Genomic DNA, 19,128 nt, shown 5'->3' with positions numbered 1-19,128 from the left:
TGCCCCATGCACTCTTACTGACAGTCCCCCCTCCCTCACAACCTACATCCTTGCATTTCCTTTCTCTCTGATCCATTTTCTTTCCAACTTGTTTCCTCATCTGCTGATGCTGTGTTGTGTAGTCACCACTACCTGTGCCTCCCCTCATGCCGGATCTTTTACTAGCACAAATTCTGCAGGGTATGGGGCCAGAATATTATTATCAGAATTTCGCCTTCCATTAATGTGTCCTTAACAATTCTTTCCAAAAATATTGCAGCATTGGAGTTCCTATAATAAAATCTACATCTAATGGAATCATTTTCCTGAAAAGGATATTTAATGCACAATATTTGCGTTAGAGTTCATTTCTGTAGACCCTCCTTTTGCTTTGCTGGTTTCCTGATGATCGTGCAGTGCCTTTGAATGTGGAAGTCGAGCTTCCAGCCCTGCTGTTGCTCAGCTGCCCTCCTGCAGCCCTATATCATGGCATTGCTGTCCGCAATACATATGTAATAATCAGCCAGGCATCACCTGCGGAGATGCCCTGTCCGCAGGGCTCCTTCCGCCTGCAGAGATCACAGACAGAATCTGCAGCTGCCTGCAGTTGTCATCAGAAGCTTTGCCTTTACACTCTGTGGGGATTCAAGACAACTGCGAGCTCTGAGCACAGACCGAGCTAACCCTTCACATTCGACTGTTCATCTTCTTTGTCCAATGTGGCCACTTTACTGTTGAAATCGAGGACTATTGCTTTGTTTTGCCGTTAACCTTGTTTGGGGTTCGAACAAGTTTACGCTGGAATGCCTCAAATGTGGGGGCAAGGAGTGGCAGCAAAAAAGTGGTGGATTCATGAGGGACAGTGTCATGAATAGTGGTGTCTGAAAGTCAACTTATGCATTTAATGCCTCATTTATGTAGTGGCAACTCCTTCGTTAAGGCAGAGGAGCGTCGCCCCAAGGCTCTCTCAGCAGTGAAAACATGAAAAATAAAATAAGAATAAAACAGGTTATTATCATTTTATTTTACCTCACAGAGCTGAGTCTAGGGTGGGGCTGGCCATCCTTATGGACAGCAAATGCAGCAGGGAGGAGTGGCGTTAGGCACTGCTACAAGTGAATATGTTGGTTTCGCCGGCCGTCTTAGCACAGCCAAACTGACATGCGCAGTTAGATCTCTTCAAACGAGCTGTGCTGCACAGCCGGGGGAGAACCGCACAGGCTCCCAGGCACTGACTGAGCGTCAAATCAGCCCACTCAGACCAATCCCGGTGCTTCTCTCATTCTAGGTTATTACGAGCAAGAAAGCAGCATCTGGATTGGTGTACGGAAGTCTGGGAGCTTGTGCATGGACTGCCAGGAGTTGAGAGGAGCAGAGGAGCAGAAGAGCATAGAAGCGGCGACAGGCAGGTAAGTACTATTTTTTTTATATTTTTCTCCCCTGCACTGCCCCCGTGTTGCCCCACAACTTTTCTTTCCCAGCAGCCGCCACTGCATTTATGGCATTCTGGCATAGGTCAGCGCAGCAAAAAAACTTGCAGCGCTGCCCTATGCCAAAATGAAAGGGCAGGAATACATTGTTTTGAGCAATAAGGCACATTTATGTCCTTTCTGCCTGCGCTAGTATCGTTTCAGTTGCCAAGCACCAATGTAGGTGCCCTTGCACCAGGGTGCAAGGGTGCCTCACAGGCAGGATTTCTTTTCGGCAGCAATGGACACCTTCTAGCACAAAAACAGTCCTACAAGGCGTTTTCATCTTGCTGCAGCACACATGGAAAATGGAAAAAACATCAAGAAATAAAGACATTTCTCCCCGGTCCGCCTCACCTCAGGAGGTGCACGGATTTGCACTTCCCCAGGTTTCATGTTTTTCTAAATATGGGGCAGCATCAAATTCCATGGGTGTTGGAAAAACCACTGCAGCTCCCATGAAACACCTACCGGGCGCAGAGTAAGGCGACACAGTGATTTGCGCTGCGCGCCTTACTCATGTTTCATGGGGCCACTGAAAGCAATGCAGGGTGACTCTGCACAGCTTCATAAATCTTTATGAGAGCACTGCATCATGCATGTATCACTATAAGTGGTGGAAAAGTAATACAGGGCTCTCATAAATAAGCCCCTTATTTTTATAAAATCTTTGCTCCGAAGACATTGGCAGTTAGGATAAATGTGACAGTAAATCTGTATATTGTGCAGGATAAGTCAGGTGAGGTTGTATAGTGACTTGCTTCTGGAGTGATCCAAAACTGAGTTTCTTGATTTAGGATTAGGACATTGGAATTAAATTTGTTTTGTAATTATCCTCCCTCCTAACGTGGTTCCTACACTGATGGTGGATTCTCGATACTCTGGTAGTCCATTAATTATTTTGGATGTCACCCTGATGTGATGCTTTCCTTGTGCTGACATATACATTGAATGGCCATCTTAGGCAAAGGGCATTGTGTGATGACTCGCATTGAAACTTTCATGATGGTGCCTATATCTATGGAGAATGTCTCACATGTTGGACATATTGTAATTTAGTTTGTGAGTTATTGTGGAGTTTCAATGGTGTTTGTGTGGATTGCAAGTCCTTCATCTAACCTTGGGTATTTAATTCTAACTCAAAATGACACCCACACAGAACACCATGTACATGGCGCACTATGAGGAAAGATTGGGCCTCTGAACAAATAATGGGGGTTAGGTCCAGTCACTTAACAATTTATTTGAGCTGCCACTGATTTTTTAAATCTAGATACAGAGTAGTGAACATTAGGATTGTTTGGTTAATTTCAGATACAACCTGGGGTGAGGTTTGATATGTGCACACCATTTTATATGGATTCAAGGGGCGTACTATTGGATCTGAACAACTTGATGAATTAATTGCCAGATATTCGCTTCAAAGGACATGTAGTCATAGTATAGGAACCCTCATATTTATTGGGAAGTTGGGGTGAAGCGAAATAATGCATCACATTTTGCTTATAGAACTTGAAGATATCTTGTTTGTGCATTGACTGTGGAGCCATAATTCATGATGATTTAATTTGGATTTTGAATACCTCGAATGTGTAGAGGTGAGCATTCTATTTGATGGCATGTTCTGTCATTTGTTTTGATTTGCACGGGAGACATGTTGCCATACACTTCATGGGTGTACATTTTATTTTGCATGTGAAAGAGCCTAATTGTAGTGACACCTTTGGGGTGTTTGTTCTTGAAATGCGCATGTATTTTAAAACTTGATAGTATATGCACGAGTGGTTCATGTGTAAATGAGTTCTAAGATTTTGTACATTATTTGATGTAAACTTCTGGAGATGGTTTTGTAGCATGAACATATGGGTGAACGTATCGGTGACTTGGTGTTGGGAATTTTTCTTTGTGAGAAATCGATAGAAATTTTAACATATATGATATGGTCTTCTAGCCATAATGAAGTTGAATTAGACGAAACGTGTTGGCTAGAGTGGAATTGCCTAGAGTGGAAGAACAATAAAGATCTGAACACTATCTTGACTGGAATATTGTGTTTTTGGATCCTGGATATGTGGAGTGCGCGAAGGGAAACTTATTGAACTATTTGGGATTATTTACACTTGTGGAGTGCTTGGTGGCCACCCCCTTCCCATGGAAATACTGAGACATTCGGTTTGGGACTCTTTGATTACAACTATTAGACAGAGTGCACCCCAAATTTCCTAGATACCAACTTTTTATTAACATAACTGCCCACAGTGGGGCATGAGAAAGACACATCAATTGCACGCATCGATGCAGGTATCCTCACCACACATCAAAAGAATGTAAACAAAAATCAAAACAATAATAACAATACCTTATGCAGTACAGTCATTTTGCTACATGATCTCCATATCCTGCTCATTAATGCTTTGCAAAGAATAAAGGGCCCCCTACCGGCACTATTGTGCCACCAGAACACCACTTTTTTGACGTTCTGGTGGCACAATGTGCTACTGTCATATTTATAAGGCCACGTAAAGCCACCTTACATGTCTTTTCATGGCCTTGTAAATATGTGCCCCTTTCATGCCGAAAACTGCCCGAAAGGGGCGTTCCATGGGTGTTGCTGAGGGTGTTCCCAGAAACATACATGGCTTTTTGACACTGCCCTAGATTTACGAGAAATCGGACGTCTGAGGCAGCGCCAAAAACGTACGCCTCCCCAGGGCATAAGGGAGGCACAATGACAAGAGATATCTTTAGTTCTCCTCTTTTTTCCTCTTCCTATGTGTGCTGCATTCTGCAGCACACATAGAAAGAGGAAAAAGCCTCTTGTGATTGTTTTTGTGCAGTTAGGTTTCTCTTCCTGCACAATAATAATCATCCCCGCAACGCAGGCACCTTTGCACCATGGTGCAATGGTGCCTGCATTGGCGCACAGCACTCCATTATGCACTGGCGCAGTGGAAAAGGACAGGAATGCACTGTATCTAATACAGTGCATTCCTGCCCTTTATTTTGCCGCTGCCCCACGGAAAAATACCCATAAACTATGCCCTCCGTCTCTTAATCCAGCCCCCATTTACTTTTCCTCAATAACGATTCCCCCTCTCCCTCCCATATCTCTAGAAAGGTACGAAGGAATCCATGGAAACAAATACTCAGAACCCTCACCAGGTGGTATATTTATCCTTCCTTCTTCTACTCCCCTACCCCGACCATAACACCTGATGTCACCTGACCTCCGGACTCCTAAACCAACTTTGCGATTTAACTCTTTAAATCTTCAGACAATTTTTAAGCTGATGTATCATTTTTATACCTCTGACATTTTCTGACTTTGTATTAATACTGTTGTCTGGTCCATATGTTTATCTGTAAAATGAAATGTACTGAATTTGCAAATTTCTGAACGTCTAGCATGTTTAGTGAGGTTTTACCATTAAAATTCTTCTTCTTATTAGTAGGAGAAAAATTAGTTATATTATTGTTTTTGTGAATTTATTATCATTTTTATTATTTTGTAATAATAATGACAACAACACAGGTGATAAGGTTTTTTATAAAGTGTTTCCCACTACTTCTAAATAGCTTCTAAACACAATAAATAACAGGTTTTCATGTTACCCAAAGGTAATGATATTCAATTTACAAACTGTAGAAGAATGTAGGCCTGAGGCAGCCATTCTGGGATTTAAACTGAAGACCGCATCAGATGTCAGCAGCAAAGGTTATGTTAATGAGCTATGCTGCTGTAATAAGGCCAAATTACCCAGGAAAAAAATGTTGCCCCTCCTCTCTGTGTATGAATAGCTATTTGTTAGTACAGTGGATCTTCCCCTAAAAACATTAAACCTCTAACTTCTCTGCTCCCCCTTTGAGCTGAGCTATCCAGTAATTAGGTGATGTGTTACCTTTTCTAATCCCACTCTTTTTCTTTATGCCTAGTGGATTGGTATCAATATTTCCCCATCTGCTCCCGTGTGTATCTAGTGCCCAATAATGCTTTCCTTATCTCTTAGTTTACAAATATGTATCTGTTTGCATTTTATTTGTTCTCTTCCATTTCAGGTCTGCCCTAGAGCTCACTTAGCAGTCTCCCATATCTCCTAAAAATAACACATAAAGGTGCATTCAGTCACCGCTTGATTTGCTAAAGTGTCATTCTGCATCAGTCCATAGTTTGTATACACAGAGCTCCGATTTTGAATCAACCCTGCGGACAACCTTTCTGTCAGGCCACAGTGTCTGCAAAAGCAATTACCCTGATAGAGCCCAATGCTTGTACTTCTCTCTGTCCACCTTGGGAGGTGTACAAGCATCACAGGTAAACAGGAGGAGCAGAGAGATGGCACAGCTAGGGCCAGATTTACTTTTCTTTCACACAAGCAACACAGCAAGGCAACTTGCTGCACTACATTGCGTGAAAGGGAGCGAAAAGAAAAGCACCATATCTACTCAAATATGTCACACACCTGCCCCTCCTAGCACTGGTCCACTGTGTGCTACTAGAGCCAGCACAGGCATTCTTGCACCATGGTGCAAGGGTGCCTTTGTTACAAGCAGCATTGTTACCCTTCTGCATAAAAATATTCCTAAGAGACATATTCCACGGGGGGCGTGGCTTGAGCGCCGATGGGAGAGGCAGCGTGAGCTGGTGGCTCCGCGCCCGATCCCTTAAAATATCCTGTTTAAACGTATGCCAGGCTGCACAAATTAATGCTTTGAGTGTCGGAGAAATAAAGAAAGGAAACACAAGCGACCTCGACGCAATCGGAGACTCCTGCGCGACCCAGGCGCGAGTTGTGGTAGTGGAGGGGCTCTGTGAGGAACGGCAAGATGGCGGCAGAGAATAGCGGATAAAGGGACATCGCAACACGGAAACCCTTGGGAAAGCCGGTGCGAGGGAAGAATCACCCTGCTGAGACCACGGAGGAGAAGGCGAACACGATCAGTCAAGCGCCTCAGTGCCCGGAGTAACCCACGAACTGAAGGGGAGCACCAAAATGGCAGCCGGGGGCTGTCCGACCCTTGAGAGGCAGGATTGTGGAGACACGGGCCATGGGACATGGTATCAGCGGTCTGGGCAGGAGAGCAGGCACAGCGGAGCAAAACCTGTGAGAGCTGACAAGGAAGCGGGGAGTTGGTCTGCGGCAGAGTGGCTGAGGGTCAGCTACTACAGCGCAGAGATCGCAGGCCTGGAAGGAGATAACCGAGTGACCCAGGGACCCTGAGAGACGTGGCGGCGGGGGAAGACGAGCGGAGTCCAACACGTTGGAAGAGTAAACGAAACGCCAGCTGCAGCGCCCGACAGCAGTGCCCGGGTAAGTGTGGTGGAGTGCGCCTGGACCCTGTACTGCGGAAGTGGGAGCGGGAGACAGGTACACAACAACCCATGAGCGAGGGCGAGGGTGCGAAGACAGCAGCGAGAGGCAGAGAGAGCGGACCCAGAGTGATTCGAGGAAGGGGCACCGAGGGGACTGGGAATGGACACAGGACATAGTACGATCGAGGGGAAAAGGAGAACACCCCAGGGCCCACGACCTACGTGACGGGCAAATTAAAGCGTATCGTGGAGGAAAGAGACTCTGTAAGCGGGAAGAAGGGGCCCGGTGTCCTGTTGTAGGGAGAAAGCACTGTTGAGGGCCGTGCAGAGAGCACAGCCGTCCGAGTCACGAGAATACCTGAGGGGCCGACAATATAAATACTGAGACCTGGGCAGAATACGGACACACGGCTAGGCAAGTGAAGCAATAGGGCCTGTGACAACATGCGATAGCGGAAACAGGAGATCACGGGCGGTTGGGGCTTAACAGGAGTTGGCTGCAGGACCTATGCGCTGGGGTGGTGAGATACCCAGTGTCCACACCATCAAGGATTAGACTCTATGTGACGCACACTGTTGGACCCTTAAGAGGTGTTCCACGAACGATCAGGGTGATTCATAACAATCAGGGCATTGGGAAAAGAAGCAAGAACCAGTGCGCCCTCGAGTAACGCGGCATAACTCTACGGCACAAAGGGGCTACCTGTTGAGGGATATGAAACCGAAAAATAAGAAAGAGGAGGCTGCGGGGCAGGACGACACTCGTGGAGCAGAGCGAGGGGCTGAGGAGGTAATGTCAGAAAAAGGGGTACGTCAACATCTTGATAAGGTCTTAGAAGCCATTGCGGCAACGAAAGAAGCCCTGCATCAGGACATTGTGCAGGTGGCAGCTGGACTGCGGCTCCTGCATGCAGACCACTCGAAGCTGGTAGATAGAATGAAAGCAAACGAGATGGCCCTTCAGGACCTGACGCCGGCCCATGCAGCTGCGGAGCTCAAACTAGGGAACGCTCTGGACTATATAGCGACATTGGAAAAGAGGGCAGAAGACTCCGAAAGTAGAAACCGACGCAACAACATACGTGTAGTAGGCCTGCCGGAGAAAATAGAGGGGGCCGACATGATTGCTTACTTGGAGAACTGGCTCAAGACGGAAGTTGCACCAGAGGGACTGTCTTCCTACTTCACCCTTGAGAGGGCGCATAGGGTCCCAGCTCGGCAGCCGCTGCCTGGCCGTCCGCCTAGACCGGTGGTGGCCAAGTTACTCCACTATAAAGACAGAGATATGCTGATCCAAAGAGCACGTACAGCTGGGCCCTTCACCGTAGAAAATAGTAAAGTCACAATATTTCCAGATTACACGCAGGAGGTTCAGAGACGCAGGGCCTCTTATCTGGCAGTTAAGAAAGAGCTCAGAGAGGAAGGGATCCAGTATTCATTGATCTTCCCGGCAAAGTTAAGAGTTATTGTAGATGGTACAACGCAGTTCTTTTTTGCACCCGCAGAAGTGTGGACATGGCTTGAAACATACAGAGCGGGCACAGATCATAAAGGCCACCGACAATCCGAACCGCCTAAAACATCCCAGATGCGTAAATCCCAACGGCTGCGGACAAGAAACAAGAGCCTGCGGAAACAGCAGCCAACTCAAATAGCTGCGGATAGACAAGGGGCATTGGCGGCGATGGCAGAGATAACTGGATCGCAGAGGACTGAATCGGCGGTGGGAACAGAATCAGTGGAAGACAGGATGAGATCGGACATTGAACTCTCAGAAACGGACAGCAGTAAGGGTCCAGCAGTTACGCCCGGAACAGCGGAAGGCATGCTGGATGAATAACCTGCCCGAGTGGACTCTAGCAGTTGGTACCCCAACATGGACTGGTTGAGCATATCATTGCACCTGGGGGCAGCAGGGGAAGAGCAAATGCAACAAGTTGAAATATGGGATCAAGGGTGGCGGGGCCTGAGGCGAGGGCCCCTGCCTGGCGGAACCGAGTTACCCCTCAATTGGCCTTAAGGCAACCTGTAGTGGCTACTACAGAATATAGTTGTGCGAATTGTTGTAAAGTTTGGATGGGGGCTGATAGACTGATATTAGGTCCTGTTCTGGGGGGGAGGGATGGGGGTGTTGTATGGGGTGTTGATGCATGGGGGAGTAACGGTGGTGTGGGCGAACGTACCATGAGAAGCGTGAAGCTGAGAGGTAAACACAATGGGAACATTACCTGAACTGCGATGTATCACATGGAACGTAAGGGGTCTGAATACAATGACAAGGCGCCACAAGGTTCATGCGTATCTAGTGAGGAGGGGAATCCAAATAGCCCTACTACAAGAAACACATCTTACCAGAGCAGAGGGTCAGGCGCTGCAGCGTAGGTGGAAGGGACAAGTTTTCAGCACAGCATACTCGGCATTCGCTAGGGGAGTGCTAATCTGGGTGAGAGCGGGTGTCCCTTTCCAGGCCACGAGACATGTCTTAGACCCAGAGGGCAGATATGTAGCGGTGGAAGGAAGGCTGTACGGTAGGGACATCGTACTATGTAGCATATATGCCCCAAATGTGGATCAGGCACGCTTTCTGGATCGACTATCGGGAGCACTTGCGCACTGTTTGGCCGGTCCAGCAATAGTGGGAGGGGACATTAATTCAATAACGGATATAGAGCTGGAAAGGTCACTTCCTCCACTAGTCGACTCTCCAGTTCGGAGATTAGCCAAAAGCAGATCAGACTGGCAGGACAGATGGGGGTTGGTAGATACATGGCGCAGGCAACATCCCCGAGACAGAGATTAATCCTTCTTTTCGACAATACATGAGCTCCATGTCAGGTTAGATACAATTTTATGCTCTCACACCATTGCCCACGTGGCAGCACACTCTGAGTACCTAGCAAGAACTATATCTGATCACAACCCGCAGTTAATGTCAATTAAATGGCTGCGTGGGCGGTCCACGATCCCTACATGGCGGCTCCGCCCGGAAACACTGGAAGACCAAGTCTTTTGTACAGAAATACAAGGGGGCATTGAACGTTACTTTGAGGAAAATCAGGGAACTGCTTCTACCAGAGCAGTTGAATAAGACGCTTTTAAAGTAGTCATTAGGGGGCTATGTATCAGTAAATATTCAGGAGTCAGGAAAGCGGTGCTTAATGATGTGACAAAATCAGAGGATAACCTGAGGGAAATGGAAAGACGAAGGCCGGAGCAGCCGACGCTACAAGCGGGGCTACTAGAAGCAAAGGAAAGGGTAGTGGTTGAAGTCGAGCGGTTGCGAAGCTTTGACTATAAGGGCTATACAGCGAGAGTACATGCAGAAGGAGATAAAGTAGGAACGCTTTTGGCACGGCTAGCGAACCCAGTACCAAAAGGAGGCCCGATCATGGGAATAGAAACAGACACATGAGCTTTGGTTCATTCACAGGCAGAGGTGCTTTTGCGGTTTCTAAATTACTATGAATCTCTGTACAAGAGTGCTCTGGAAGCAGAGGATGCAGACATAGAAGAGTACCTGGCAGAGGTCCCGCTCCCACAATTAGAAGAAGAACAGGCAAAGCTATTGGGGCAGGGCATAACACTAGCTGAGATCCGGAGTGCAATTAAACACATGGCCCGGAACAAAACACCGGGAGTGGATGGTCTGCCCATAGAATTCTACGCACAATACATAGACATTTTGGCACCCCGCTTGTTGGAGGTCTTTACAGAGGCCGGGGAGCTAGGCCACTTGCCAGTGTCGATGCGAGAGGTGCTGATTATCCCTCTACTAAAACCATGGAGAGCGGACGTAGATGTGACCTCTTATAGGCCATTATCCATGCTGACAGCGGACTATAAGATTTTGAGTCAGATACTGGCGACCCGACTCCTGCCACACATGACTACGCTGGTGCATGCAGACCAAGCGGGGTTCATCCCGACTAGGAACACTGCTTCAAACATAAGACGATTAATACAAGTTATTGGTGAAGGCCACCACGACTCACGATTACCAGCGGTCCTTTTTGTGGACATAGAGAAGGCTTTTGACAGCTTGGAGTGGACATTCCTACACAGGGCATTGGAACGGTTCGGCGAACAATTTGGAAACTGGAAGAGAGTATTGTATTCCTCGGCAATGGCCAGAGTGCGACTGGGGGAGGTATTATCCGCCCAGTATCCAGTTCTGAGGGGGACGAGGCAGGGGTGCTCGTTGTCCCCACTGCTATTTGCATTAGCAATAGAGCCCCTTGCGGCCCGAGCGCGATTAGGACAGATTTACCAGGGATTGAGGTTCAATGGCATACCGCAGTGTATATCTTTGTACGCGGATGACTTGCTCCTCTTCTTGGAGAACACTGAGGAAGCATTGCGAGGAGCAATATCTTTGCTCTCCCGGTATGGGGAGATCTCAGGCCTTAAGGTAAATTGGCGTAAGACGTGTCTCTTCCCGATCCGGCCTTGCTCGAATCCACCGATGGTGGTCGGGGAGTTTGCATGGGAACCAACGTGCCTCACCTATCTGGGGGTTAGACTCTATCATGACAATACAGATTTGCTGGAAGGGAATGTGGGGCGCTGTATAAAAGCTCTGAAAGGGTGTATGGCGTTCTGGTCAACACTCCCTCTATCGGTGGTGGGAAGAGTGGCTTTGCTCAAAATGGTGGCTTTACCCAGATTGCTTTACTATTTTCGTACCTTACCAATCTGGATACCACCGCGAATATTTAAGGAACTAAGGTCCCTGACCATAGGCTTTCTGTGGGGTAACGGGAGAAGGCGAGTAGCATTGACTACTTTGAAGAGACCTAAGCTGGAGGGCGGAATGGCTGTACCTGATTTTGAGCTTTATTATTTAGCGGCGCAGCTGCAGGTTCTAACACAAGGTATTGCAGTGGAATTTAGAGGCCCTGAAACTATGCGAGGAAAGGGGATACAACGACATGTCCTGTCTTACATAGTCCTACTTCTCTCTCTCTCTCTCTTCTCTCTCTCTCTCTTCTCTCTTACATAGTCCTACAGCAGAAACTTGATCTGCGGGACCTAAAAATGGAAGAGAGGACGCTGAGGCTATGCTGGAATAGGAGCCAACGCAAAGCGGGGGTAGCCCACCCATATGCTCTGGAGATTCCGCTGGGAAAGCTGACAGAACTTCTGCATGGAGGGGACTGGACCCCCCTATTGGAATGGGAACAACTGGGAATCCAAATGGTGGGGGATTTGTATATGGATGGGGAGTTGGTGCCATTTCAGGCGATACAGGAAATGTATGGTCTCCCTGACGGTAGCTTCCTGATTCATGCAGCGGTTACGGCGGCGATTGGGAAGCACTGGAAAGGTGGGCAGGCAGATCCAGTGACCACAATGGCCTGACAATATGTCGTAATGGCAGCGGGAACCATTAAAGCACTTACATGCCTTCAATCTAGGATGTTACATGAAGGATTGCGACCCTTAGTAGACCTGAAATTAAAGTGGGAAGCGAGTATAGGCCGACCAATACCAGAGGCAACATGGGACCACATTTTTAAGAGAACATGGAAGGGAAGCAGAAATGCGCAGCTTCAGCAGGTACAATTCTTTATACTACATCGAGCTTACCTGACTCCGGGAAAGATCAGGAAATATTTCCAGGTCCAGGACGCGGCGTGGCCCAAATGCCTGGAGAGGGATGTGGAACTGGAACATATGCTATGGCACTGCCCGATTATGGGGAGTTATTGGGCAGAAGTGGGGGACCTCTTGAATGCTGTAACGGATAGACAACTAGAGTACGACATGGCAACTTGCTTGCTGCACTGGTTCCCACACACAGCTAAAACCAAAATAACTAGCAAGTTTATTGATCTAGGGCTACTATTAGCTAAGCGAGAAATAACTTGGCACTGGAAATCAAGGGAAGGACCATCGAGCAAGCGCTGGCGTGCAGAGTTCTGTAAGTGGGCGAGTAGCAAGATGTCGTCAGGTTCCAACAAGCTAAACAAGTGGAAAATGAAATGGCTTTGGAGATGGCAAGAGCTTGGGAGGCACTGGTCCAGGTTTTGCTGGAATCACAATTGGAGGTGGGGGATGAATAAGTAATAGTCGTGCATGTGATCATCAATAAGTGAACAGTATTGTGAATAACTATCTGTACAGCTAATAATGTGATGAGATATGGGAGTCTGAAAATGCCCACACCAACGAGAGAAAGGGGGGGAGGGATCCCAGGGGTGAGTTGGGAGTTAAAAATGGGGACATATTTGATGGATATGGATGATGTGATAAATGTTTCAATCTGTATGGTGGAAGAAAACCAATAATATATGTTTTTTTTTAAAAAGAGACATATTCCACTTTCCATGTGTACTGCCGGATACATATGGAAAGATCAAGTAACAAGGAGAAATAAACATATTTTTCCTCATAGCATCTCTGTAGGGTAGCTGGACCATTTTGACGCAAGCCCAGGTTTACAAGTCATTGTAAATCTGGGTTTGCTTCAATATGCATGGAAGGATGCATGGGGATGCCCATGCTCCTTCCATGTAATGCCTACCTGGCGCAAAGTAGCTCATAGCCATGCTATGCTGTGTTACTTTGTATTTACTAAACCATGCAAAGCCATGTTCTTGCTCTTCTTTCTCTAGTTTTAATCACGGGTCTGCTCTGCACTGTTTCTGTGTTGAATACTGATTTTCAATAAGGTTGCTTTGTTGGTTTTATGTATGTATGTAACAAACCTTCTCTTCTCTCAGACTGGAGAGCCCTAAACAGAATCCACTTAAGTACTTGAACCATAACCAGAATCAACGAAGGATCCCCTTCCACCACCAAAAAGTGCTGTTCTCATCTCAAATGGAAAATGAACTGAGGAATCAGGTAGGTAATGCCAATCCACACTTTGGGTTCCCCTCAGTTGAATTAATCTTAGCATGACCCGGCACAGTGATGTAATGGATTGTAGAAATAAGCTGTAATTAGGCATCCTGACAAGCAGGACACTGCACATAGTTTTAAGTACTGTTCCCCCACCTTTCCAGATCCCTACAAACCTTGTGTGTGGCTAGACCAATGATTTGCAAGCATGGCTCATGAATGAGGAATACAAAATTTTCTAGCTATCGCGACAAGAATTTTAGATTCTATTAAGGACACGGAGGCGAGGATTATGCTTTCTCATTTCTTTACTGCACAAACAGCAGCCAATGAAAGTAAAACTACAATGGTAAAAAACAACATTTCCCATGAGGCTTTGAACCACGCCTCCAATACTACAACCAATCATAGTAGTAACAAGCATATAAAGTATCGCGACACTAATCTGGCCTCCTCTTTCTTTACGCGAACAGTCTGTTTAAAGCAAGTCTTGAACTCTCAACGGAGAGAAAATACAGTTCCATAAGAATTCTCAACGGAGAACAATCCATAACCATGAAGGAATCATCTTCTGCCAGGAAGGATCAGCATCACAATCCAAAGAAGGGAATCAACTCTTGTTGGAATCATTTCCTGAAACAGAAAAAGAAGTCTGAGAAAAAACGTCCACCAAACTACATTTCTCATAGGGTGGGTACAAGTTGTTAAACAACATCATTTCAAAACAACTTACAGTTACATAACTGTCCCAACGGGTGGAATAATCCTCGCCTCCGTGTCCTTAATAGAATCTAAAATTCTTGTTGCGATAGCTAGAAAATTTTGTATTCTATGGCAGGACCGGAGGCTTCTGATTATGCTGGTTCAAAGCTCATCAATCACAGCATCAGAAACATGAGGAATAGGTTTTTAATAAAACACTTTAAACATCGAATCAGAAGACCAATCAGCCGCTTTAAGGATGTCCTCTAAGCGAGAACCTAATACATAGGCTTTAGAAGCCATCGCACCTCTAGTAGAATGAGCACCATAAACAGAGATATCAATGCTAGCCTCTGACATAATCCATCGAACCCATCTGGCTAAAGTAGCCGCAGCGACTGGTTTGAAGGGTTTCTGAACAGAGATTAGCAACTGACCCAAAGGATCCGTCCTGTGTGCACTAGTACGCTCTTCATAGCATTTGAGCCACTGCAACACACATAATTTGTTATGAGGAAAGGCGGGATATTCCACTCAGCGTGACATGGTCTTAGTCCGCCATGTAATAACAAAGGAAACATCCTGCGGAGAAAACATTCTACCAGCCAGATCTAATGCTCTAACATCTGAAACTCTGCGACATGAAATGAGACCCAATAGCATAGTGAGCTTGGCAGAGAGCTGCTTCAAAGACAAATCACCATTATTGGGCCAGGTTTCCAACAGATTAAGCACTTTTGTAACATCCCACATTGTGGAATACCTGGGCCGAGGAGGATTGGCCACACGCACACCTTTGAGTAACTTACAAACCAAGGGATGCATCTCCACAGGCTTACCCTCGATGTGGTCGTGACCCGCAGAAATTGCAGACCTGAAATTATTAACCGACCTGTAAGCCAGGCCTGAAGCTGCACGTTCAGACAGAAAATTCAGTACATCAGTCACATTTGATCCCACGGGATCCACCTGTTTTGAAAGGCACCAACCCACCCACTTCTTCCAAGAAGCAGAGTATCGTTTCCGGGTGGAAGGAGCCCACGCCTGTTGCATAAAGTCGGAAGCTTCTCGTGAAAGGCATGCAAGGCATTCATGTCTCCGGAGAGCGTCCACACCATCAAGGTCAATTGATTCTGCAGGATTAACGGGTGGCAAGCCCCCACTGGGTCCTGCAGAAGCGTCAGGAAGACTGGGAGCCGGAAGGGAAGATCCACAGATAACTCCAACAGTGTGGGAAACCACGACTGAGTCGACCAGAACGGAGTCACCAACACTATTGTCGCCCTCTGCCGGCGTACCAACGCCGTCACTCTCGGGATCAGAGCAAACGGGGGAAAGGCATAATTCCTCCGTTGCCCCCAATGGTGAAGGAACGCATCTGTTCCCATTGCCATCGGATCCGGTCTCCAACTGTAAAACCGGGGAAGATGAGCATTGAGGCGAGAGGCAAACAAGTCCATCTGACAGGGGCCTCGCATAGTCATGATCTGAGCAAACAGCGATGGGTGAAGTCTCCAATCGCTGAAATCTCAGAGAAATCGGGAATTCCAATCCGCCACCTGATTGAATTTCCCCGGAAGGTATTCCGCCACCACAGAGATCTTGCGATCTAGGCAAAAGTGCCAAAATTCCTTCGCAATGTGGACCATAATTCGGGACTTCGTCCCCCCTAATTGGTTGATGTATCTCACCGCTGAGACATTGTCCATTCGAAGGAGAATACAACAATTGCTCTTCAGTGGTGAGACAGACCTAATGGCAAATGACCCTCCCAACAACTCTAGACAGTTTATGTGTAGTGAAAGTTTGTCCGCTGACCAACGTCCTCCTGTGGTGAAGTCTCCACAGCAAGCGCCCCAGCCCCATTGACTGGCGTCTGATTCGACAACCACATCCGGGGCTGCGCCGAAGATGGCTCGGCCATTCCAGGCTGACATGTGGTCCAGCCACCATTGAAGCTCCTCTCGGGCCTCTGGTGAAAGAGTAATAAGGTGATCGTAATGAAATTTCCTCTGTAAGCAAAAGATTTTTAGTCTCTGAAGGGCTCTGTAATGTAAGGGGCCCGGGAAGATGGCTTGGATTGATGAGGCCAGAAGGCCCACAATCCTCGCTAGCACACGCAAGGAAATCTTCTCCTTGGTCAGGGTGGATACTATTTCCCTTTTGATGGACCTGATCTTGTGAAGAGGGAGGAGCAGTTGAGCTGACACAGAGTCTATCAGGAAACCTAGGAATTCCATCTGCTGGTTCGGTATCATCACCGATTTCTTGGTATTGACAACGAACCCCAGATTCCGCAGCAGGGACGTTGTCCACTCTAAGTAGGTGAGAAGAAGGGACCGATCTTGGGCTAGAATAAGCATGTCGTCCAGGTAGACAATGAGACGCACTCCCATCTCTCGAAGGCGAGAGATCACCGGTTTGAGAAGCTTGGTGAATACCCAAGGGGCTGAGGACAGATCAAAGGGAAGCACCCTGTACCGGTACCACTGCCCTTTCCAAGGAAACTGCAAGAATTTCTGATGAGAGGGGCAGATGGGGACTGTCAGATAGGCGTCTTTTAAATCTAATCGGATCATCCAGTCATTTTCCAACAAAAGGTCCCGTAAAAGATGGATACCCTCCATCTTGAAGTGGCGGTAAGTGACACAGGGATTGAAGTCTCTCAAATTTAGAACCAAGCGTTGGCCGCCTCCTTTCTTCTGTACCAGGAAGACGTTGCTGCAGAATCCTTTGGGCATGAAGGGTCCTACGGCAATAGCCTCTTTGGCTAACAATTCCTCTAGCTCTGAGTCGATAAAACTCTGTTCTAGAAGGGAAAAAATGAGAGGCTGAGGGGGCAAGGGCTGAAGGGGGCATTCTAACATCTCTATCTGGTAACCCTGGACGGTCTGTAGGACCCAAGCATCCGACGTGAGACTTGTCCAATTCATTACAAAGTGACGCAATCTGCCCCCTAAAGGGACCAATGGGTACACCTGACTTACCAGAGGACTGATTGTCGAAGTTCTTGTAACCTCTGTTGACACCTCGATTATATCGGCCTCTGAAGCCGCGTGATCTTGACGGATAGAAACCGGCCTGGTCCGGTTCTTGTGTGTAGCCTCTTCCCCGTCTAGGGGCGTATCCCCTCTGAGGACTGGTATTCGAATAGCGGCCGGTAAAGCGTCCTCTGCCACGCCCGGCCCTATTAGAGACCTGGTGCAACACCCTCTTCAAAGAGGCCTGTGATTTATCATGGGACGCAAAGGTATTAACAAATTTGGCAGTGTCTTTTACAAAATTGTCCCCGAACAACTGTCCTTCCGCCAAAGGACCCGGTTCTGATGAAGCCAGCTCTACTAACTGAGGGTCAATCCGGAGCAAGACTGACTTCCGCCTTTCAGAGGCTAGAGCGCAATTGGCGTTCCCCAGCATGCAGATGGCACGTTGTGCCCAGCCCGCTAGGACTTCAGGATGGATGGCATCACCCGTCTCTTGAGCTTGAAGGGCTAGTTCTAGGATCTTGGCCAAAGGCCCTGAAAGGTCAAGGAACTTATCTTGGCACGCTCTGAGCGCGCGATCAATCCCTTTCTTAGGGTCTTTTTTATATTTCTTGAGGAAAGTAGTCATGGAGGTGTCAATGTCGGGGGTGAGGGCCACCTTGTGGGCCAGGTCGGGACGGGGGTACTCGGACTTAAGGCGAGCTCTCACCTCTTTATCGAAGCCTTTACGGAGGTGAGTTTCCAGGTATTCCGCCACAGCCGGAGGAGGGAGCCAATCAGAGGACCTGGGGTGCACAATGTCCGATGGGTCAAAGGAGAAGGGCGAGGGGTTGACAGAAGGGGAGGCATGTTTGCGTTTCTTGGTGCGCTTGCGAGGGGCAGCATCTGAGGAGTCTGTATCAGTATCAGTGTCAGTAGTGGTATCTTTGGGGGAGGGGGTGGACGGTAAGGTCTTGTCGCCAGCGGAAGACTCCTTGGATTTGTAAATCTTATCATAGGACTGGGCTTGGGGCCAGGTTGTGTCAAGAGCCACCTTCTTAGGGGGAGGGGGACGTGAAAGATCTTGTCCAGGAAGAGGGAGAGGCTTACCAGGGACCAGCAGTTCCAATTTTTTGGCTAAGGGAAGCAGGGCCGAGGAGAGGGCTTTATCGAGTTTAGCGTCTAGTTTCTTGTCAATTATATGCTCCATGGACTCCTCTTGGTAGTATTCATCATTGCCCTGATAGCCACACGCAGTACCCTCCTCATCGCAGTACTATGTATCTGCCATATTCACAAGGAATTTCTAATTCCACTCTAGTCCCCAGAGGGAAGCACAATTACCAGCCCAGGCGAGGGCGTCGAGCAGGGGAAGTGCCAGGCGCAGGAGCCGGAAATACCAGTTAAAATTTTGAGTGAATAAAGTCCAGTTCGAGGACTAATGGAGGGAATAACCCTTCTCTAACCCAGAGAAGGGATTTCAAAAAATTTGTCCTGCTTCTCCACTCACTGGGAAGCAAAGGGTTAATGCTGGGGAGCTCCGGTGCAAGTTGCGATGAAAAGCGCTGCTTATCGGTGTCAGAAAACAGCCCTTCGGCTCCTGGCCAAACCGCGTGATTCCCAACTTCAGCCGGGGGCAGAGCGTCAAGCAGGCACTAATGGAGGGCTGCGCGCGCACACTGATGCGCGCGAGACCTCGAGGAAGCACGCAGGGCCTCGCCGGGCTCCGACGTGCGCCTCCTTCCCCGAGGGGGGGCCAAGTCCCTCGCAATCGCGGGCCGCGAGTCAGGCGGCCGCTATCAAAGCAGCGATGCAGGGGAGAGCGGGGGCCTACGGGTGCAACACGCACGCCAAGAGCTAC

The sequence above is a fragment of the Lissotriton helveticus genome, chromosome 1_1 (assembly GCF_964261635.1).
Source record: "Lissotriton helveticus chromosome 1_1, aLisHel1.1, whole genome shotgun sequence".
Taxonomy (NCBI): domain Eukaryota; kingdom Metazoa; phylum Chordata; class Amphibia; order Caudata; family Salamandridae; genus Lissotriton; species Lissotriton helveticus.
This window is presented reverse-complemented; position numbering follows the sequence as displayed.